The sequence below is a fragment of the Antechinus flavipes genome, chromosome 4 (assembly GCF_016432865.1).
Source record: "Antechinus flavipes isolate AdamAnt ecotype Samford, QLD, Australia chromosome 4, AdamAnt_v2, whole genome shotgun sequence".
Classification (NCBI taxonomy): domain Eukaryota; kingdom Metazoa; phylum Chordata; class Mammalia; order Dasyuromorphia; family Dasyuridae; genus Antechinus; species Antechinus flavipes.
In genome coordinates this window covers 380,726,638-380,733,709 of record NC_067401.1, presented here as the reverse complement: position 1 = coordinate 380,733,709, position 7,072 = coordinate 380,726,638, and the positions used below count along the sequence as shown (strand labels likewise).

Genomic DNA, 7,072 nt, shown 5'->3' with positions numbered 1-7,072 from the left:
AAAAAATGTTAAATATCTCCTTGGAAAACAACAGACCTGGAAAATAGATCTAGGAGAGATAATCTGAGGATTATTGGATGTCCTGAAAATTATGATGAAAAAAGAGCCTAAAACACTATTTTACAGAAAATCATCAAAGAGAACTACCCAGATGTAATAGAATCAGAAGGTAAAATAGGCATTGAAAGAATTCATCAAACACCTTCTGAAAGGACCCTAAAAAAGGAATATTGTGGCTAAATTTCAGAACTATCAGACTAAGGAAATAATATTACAAATAGCCAGAAAAAATAATTCAAATACCGAGGAGCCACAATAAGGATCACTCAGGATCTAGCTGCTTCCACATTAAAGGATCAAATGAGCCTGGGATCTGATATTCTGAAAGGCAAAAGAAGTTGGAATGCAGCCAAGAATAAATTACCCAGCTAAGCTGAACATTTTCTTTCAGAGAAGAAGATGGACATTTAATGAAACAGGTGAATTCCATTTGTTTCTAATGAAAAAGCCAGAGCTAAACAAAAAAATTTGACCTCCAACTACAGGATTCAAGAGAAGCAGAAAAAGGTAAAAAGCACTCTTGAGAACTATATTTCTGTTGTGGATATACATAAAGAGTGCATATATAATTTGATTTTACTGATATAAAAATGGAAGTAGAAATGGAAAGAGGATAGTATCAGAAAAAGGGGAAAAGGGAGATAAAAAGAGGGAAATTACATCCCAAAAAGAGGCAAAGGAAACCAATCATATCTGAGGAAATTTAGAGAGGGGGAGGAACATTGTGTGAATCTTACTGTCATCAGATCTGGCTCAAAGAGAAAATAATTGACATATTTGATTTATAGAGAAACTTCTCTCCATTAAAAAGTGGGAGAGGAAAAGGGAAAAGGAAAAGAGTAATAAGGGAAAGATATGAGAAAGGGGGGAAATTCAAAAAGGGTGGGAGGGATTCTAAAGAGGGACAGCTGTGTGAAGCAAGAAGTGCCCATAAGTTTAATACTGGGGAGGGGAGTAATAGTGGTAAGAATAAGAAAAACATAATCTGAGGATACTAAGATGGCAGAAAATACAGAATTACTCATTTTAACTGTAAATGTGAATGGATGCACTCTCCCATAAAGAGGAGGGGATAACAAACTGGATCAAAAGCTAGAATCCTACAATATATTGTTTACAGGAAACACATTTAAAGCAAGGAGATACATATAGAGTAAAGGTAAAAGACTGGAGCAGAATCTATTATGCTTCAGGTAAAGCCAAAAAAGCAGGGGTAGCCATCCTTATCTCAGATCAAGCAAAAGCAAAAATTGATCTAATTAAAGAAGATAAGGAAGGGCACTATATATTGCTAAAGGGTTGCATAGGCAATGAAGCAATATCAATACTAAACATATATGCACCAAGTGGTATGGCATCTAACTTCCTAAAGGAGAAGTTAAGAGAGTTGCAAGAAGAAATAGACAGCAAAACAATAATAGTGGGAAATCTCAACCTTGCACTCTCAAAATTAAATAAATCAAACCATAAAACAAATAAGAAAGAAGTTAAAGAGGTAAATAGAATATTAGAAAATTTAGGTATGAGGAAACCAAACTATCACTCTTTGCAGATGATATGATGGTATACCTAGAGAACCCCAGAGATTCTACTAAAAAGCTATTAGAAATAATTCATAATTTTAGCAAAGTAGCTGGATACAAAATAAATCCCCATAAATCCTCAGCATTTTTATACACCACCAACAAAATCCAAGAGCAAGAGATACAAAGAGAAATTCCATTCAAAATAACTGTTGATAGCATAAAATATTTGGGAATCTACCTACCAAAGGAAAGTCAGGAATTATTTGAGCAAAATTACAAAAAAGTTTCCACACAAATAAAGTCAGACTTAAATAATTGGAAAAATATTAAGTGCCCTTGGATAGGCCGAGCAAATATAATAAAGATGACAATCCTCCCTAAACTAATCTATTTATTTAGTGCTATACCAATCAGACTTCCAAGAAAATATTTTAATGATTTAGAAAAAATAACAACAAAATTCATATGGAACAATAAAAAGTCGAGAATCTCAAGGGAATTAATGAAAAAAAAATCAAATGAAGGTGGCCTAGCTGTACCTGATCTAAAATTATATTATAAAGCAGCAGTCACCAAAACCATTTGGTATTGGCTAAGAAATAGATTAGTTGATCAGTGGAAAAGGTTAGGTTCACAAGACCGAATAGTCAACTATAGCAATCTAGTGTTTGACAAACCCAAAGATTCTAACTTTTGGGATAAGATTTCATTATTTGATAAAAACTGCTGGGATAACTGGAAATTAGTATGGCAGAAATTAGGCAAGGACCCACACTTAACACCATATACCAAGATAAGATCAAAATGAGTCCATGATCTAGGCATAAAGAACGAGATTATAAATAAATTAGAAGAACATAGGATAGTTTATCTCTCAGACTTGTGGAAGAGAAAGAAATTTGTGACCAAAGATGAACTAGAGACCATTACTGATCACAAAATAGAAAATTTTGATTATATCAAATTAAAAAGCCTTTGTACAAACAGAACGAATGCAAACAAGATTAGTAGGGAAGCAACAAACTGGGAAAACATCTTTACAATTAAAGGTTCTGATAAAGGCCTCATTTCCAAAATATATAGAGAACTGACTCAAATTTATAAAAAATCAAGCCATTCTCCAGTTGATAAATGGTCAAAGGATATGAACAGACAATTTTCAGATGATGAAATTGAAACTATTACCACTCACATGAAAGAGTGTTCCAAATCACTATTGATCAGAGAAATGCAAATTAAGACAACTCTGAGATATCACTACACACCTGTCAGATTGGCTAAGATGACAGGAAAAAATAATGAGGAATGTTGGAGGGGATGCGGGAAAACGGGGACACTGATGCATTGTTGGTGGAGTTGTGAACGAATCCAACCATTCTGGAGAGCAATCTGGAATTATGCCCAAAAAGTTATCAAACTGTGCATACCCTTTGATCCAGCAGTGTTTCTATTGGGCTTATACCCCAAAGAGATACTGAAAAAAAGGAAAGGGACCTGTATGTGCCAAAATGTTGGTAGCAGCCCTGTTTGTAGTGGCTAGAAACTGGAAATTGAATGGATGCCCATCAATTGGAGAATGGCTGGATAAATTGTGGTATATGAATGTTATGGAATATTATTGTTCTGTAAGAAATGACCAACAGGATGAATACAAAGAGGCTTGGAGAGACCTACATGGACTGATGCTAAGTGAGATGAGCAGAACCAGGAGATCATTATACACTTCGACAACGATATTGTATGAGGATGTATTCTGATGGAAGTGTATTTCTATGACAAAGAGACCTAACTGAGTTTCAATGGATAAATGATGGACAGAAAGAGCTACACCCAAAGAAGGAACACTGGGAAACGAATGTGAACTATTTGCATTTTTGATTTTCTTCCCGAGTTATTTTTACCTTCTGAATCCAATTCTCCCTGTGCAACAGGAGAACTGTTTGGTTCTGCAAATATGTATTATATCTAGGATATACTGCAACATATTCAACATATATAGGACTGCTTGCCATCTTGGGGGGGGGGGTGGAGGGAGGGAGGGGAAAAAACGAAACATAAGCGAGTGCAAGGGATAATGTTGTAAAAAATTACCCTGGCATGGATTCTGTCAATACAAAGTTATTATTAAATAAAATAAAATTAAAAAAAAAAAGAAAATTTAGGTATGATAGATCTTTGAAGAAAACTGAATGGAGACAGAAAGGAGTATACTTTCTTCTCAGCAATTCATGAAACCTATACAAAAATTGCCCCTATCTTATGACATGAAGACCTCAAAATTAAATGCAGAGAGGCAGAAATAGTAAATGCATTCTTTTCAGATCACTATGCTATAAAAACTACACTCAACAAAAAACTAGGGGTAAATAGACCAAAAAGTAATTGGAAACTAAATAATCTCATCCTAAAGAATGAATGGGTGAAACAACAAATCATAGACACAATTAATAATTTCACCCAAGAGAATGAAAACAATGAGACAACATACCAAAATTTGTGGAATGCAGCCAAAATGGTAATAAGGGGAAATTTTATATCACTAGAGGCTTACTTGAATAAAATAGAGAAAGAGAAAATCAATGAATTGAGCTTGCAACTTAAAAAGCTAGAAAAAGAGCAAATTAACCCCCCCCAATTAAATACTAGATTTGAAATTCTAAAATTAAAAGGAGACGTTGATAAAATTGAAAGTAAAAAAATCTATTGAATTAATAAAGAAATTTAAGAGTTGGTTTTATGAAAAAACCAATAAAAGAGATAAACCTTTGGTAAATCTGATTAGAAAAAGGAAAGAGGAAAATCAGATTGTTAGTCTTAAAAATGAAAAGGGAGAACTTTGCACCAATGAAGAGGAGATTAGATCAATAATTAGAAGTTACTTTGCCCAACTCTATTCCAATAAATTTGATAACCTAAGTGAAATGGATGGCTACCTTCAAAAATATAGGCTTCCCAGATTAACAGAGGAGAATGTAAATTGCTCAGATAGTTCCATTTCAGAAAAAGAAATAGAACAAGGTATTAATCAACTCCCTAAGAAAAAAATCCCCAGGACCAGATGGATTTACATGTGAATTCTACCAAACATTTAAAGAACAATTAGCCCCAATGCTATATAAACTATTTGAAAAAATAGGGAATGGAGGGGTGGAGCCAAGATGGTGGAGAAGGCACCCGCAACTTTCTAAGCTCCTCTCATCCCCTCACAACCAGCTATTAAATTCAGCCTCAAAAATAGCTCTTCACTGATAAAATTCATGAAGATTAGAAGCACTACAATTTACTAGTTGAAGATAATCTGGAAGATCTCCAGGAAAGGTTTGTCCTAAAGGGCCAGTAACAGACTAGCGCAGGCAGTGAGAGACTAGTGTCCTGAGCAGACCAGGGGCTGGGGTGATCTCTGTGGCTAGAGAAGTTATAGAGACGACTCTGCTATAGGCTAACTGCTCTTTCTTGATTACAAAGCAGTAAACTGCCAGAGAAAGTAAAGCCTAAACCAGAGGGTACTCTTAAAAAATGCCAGAACCTAACAAGACCTGGCTTTAACCACCCAAAACTGGAAGTGACTCAGGCAGACCATAGCACAGTCCTGCAGCCACATCCTGCAGTTTGGGGCTTTTGTGATGGCAGTTACAAATCTGCATGGCAGGGGGGCATAGCCCAGGGAAGCCTCTAATCTGCACAGAGGGGGGCTCAGCCTGGGGCAACACAACTTCCCCAGCAGGACTGTGCTTCTGGGGGCAGAGACACTTCCAGTCCCTGCAGGGCCTTTCAATGCTCAGCTGCTAATACCCACAGCCCCAGGGCAGGATCTGGCTTGCATAGTGAAACTCTCACTGCTCAGCATCTAGCCCCAGGGCAGTCGTTATCTCACACAGTGGGGGTTCTTTGCAGGGCACTTTCCCAGCTCAGTCCTGCAGGCCTGAGTTACTCCCAGGTGGGGAACTCTTTCCCAGAGCACTCCAGTACCTCACTGCTTTTTGTAGCCAACTGGCAGGATAGCTACCCGTCCATATACCTATCACTGCTCTGCAGAGGAAGCTGGTAACCTCCTGGCCCTGAAGGCAGACCCTACAGGCTTTAAAAAATGAGTAAAAAAATCAAAAGGAAAATTGATAGTTTCTATACAGAAAGAGAACAGCTTTTCAACCCTGAAGAGACTAATAGCAGACAGTCTCCAGACAAAATTGTTGGTCCCCAATACAGAAGGCTCTCCTAGAGGAGACTATTAAAAACCTTAAAAGAGAACTAGAAAAAAATTGGGGAAAGGAAAGCGAAGCTATGCAAGAGAGCAACAATTGCCAAAAATGTGAATTGGAAAAGATTACAAAAAACTCCCAAGAAGTGCAGGGAAACAAAATTTGTGAATTGGAAAAAAAAATAACTCACTAAAAAAAAAATTAGTGAAATGGAAAAAAAAAATCCCTAAAGCAAAACAACTCATTTAAAAACTCAATTGGACATATACAAAAAGAAGTAAAAAAAAAAAGCTAATGAAGAAAATAACACACTAAAAATCAGAACTGAACAAATAGAAATGACTGGTTCATTGAGACATCAAGAATCAGTCAAGCAAAATCAAAAAAAAAAAAAAAAAAAAAGAAAGAAAGATTGGAAAAAATGTCAAATATTTACTTGGAAAAACAACAGACCTGGAAAATAGATCTAGGAGAGATAACCTGAGGATCATTGGACTACCCGAAAATTATGATGAAAAAAAGAGCCTAAATACTATTTTACAGGAAATCATCAAAGAGAACTGCCCAGAAGTAATAGAACCGGAAGGTAAAATAGGCATTGAAAGAATTCATTGAACACCTTCTGAAAAAGACCCTAAAATAAAGACTCCGAGGAATATTGTGGCCAAATTTCAGAATTTTCAGACTAAAGAAAAAATATTACAAGCAGCCAGGAAAAAAAACAATTCAAATACCAAGGTGCCACAACTTATTGTGGTCACTCAAGATCTGGCTGCCTCAACATTAAAGGATTGAAGGGCCTGGAATCTGATATTCTGAAAGGCAAAAGAACTTGGAATGCTGCCAAGAATAAACTACCCAGCTAAGCTAAGCATTTTTTTCCATAGAAGAAGATGGACATTTAATGAAACAGAGGAATTCCATTTGTTTCTAAGGAAAAAAACCAGACTTTAACAAAAAATTTGATTTCCAACAACAGGACTCAAGAGAAGTAGAAAAAGGTAAAAGGAACTCTTGAGAACTATATTTCTGTTGTGGATATACATAAAAACCACATATATAATATGATTTTACTGATATAAAATAAAAAAGGGAAGTAGAAATGGAAAGGGGATAATGTCAGAAAAAGGGAAAAGGAGAGATAAAAAGAGGGAAGCTACATGTGATGATGAGGCAAAGGAAACCTATCATATCGGAGGGAACTTAGAAAGGGGGAGGAACATTGTGCGAATCCTATTCTCATCAGAGTTGGCTCAAAGAGGAAATAATTGACATATTTGTTTTACA

General features: G+C 35.9%; 1 long non-coding RNA gene across 1 annotated transcript in view; it reads right to left on the bottom strand.

Moving 5' to 3' along the window:
• Positions 1-7,072, bottom strand: part of LOC127562624 (uncharacterized) — a 315,428-nt gene that overhangs the window by 144,631 nt on the left and 163,725 nt on the right. The gene's annotated exons all lie outside the window — the stretch shown is intronic.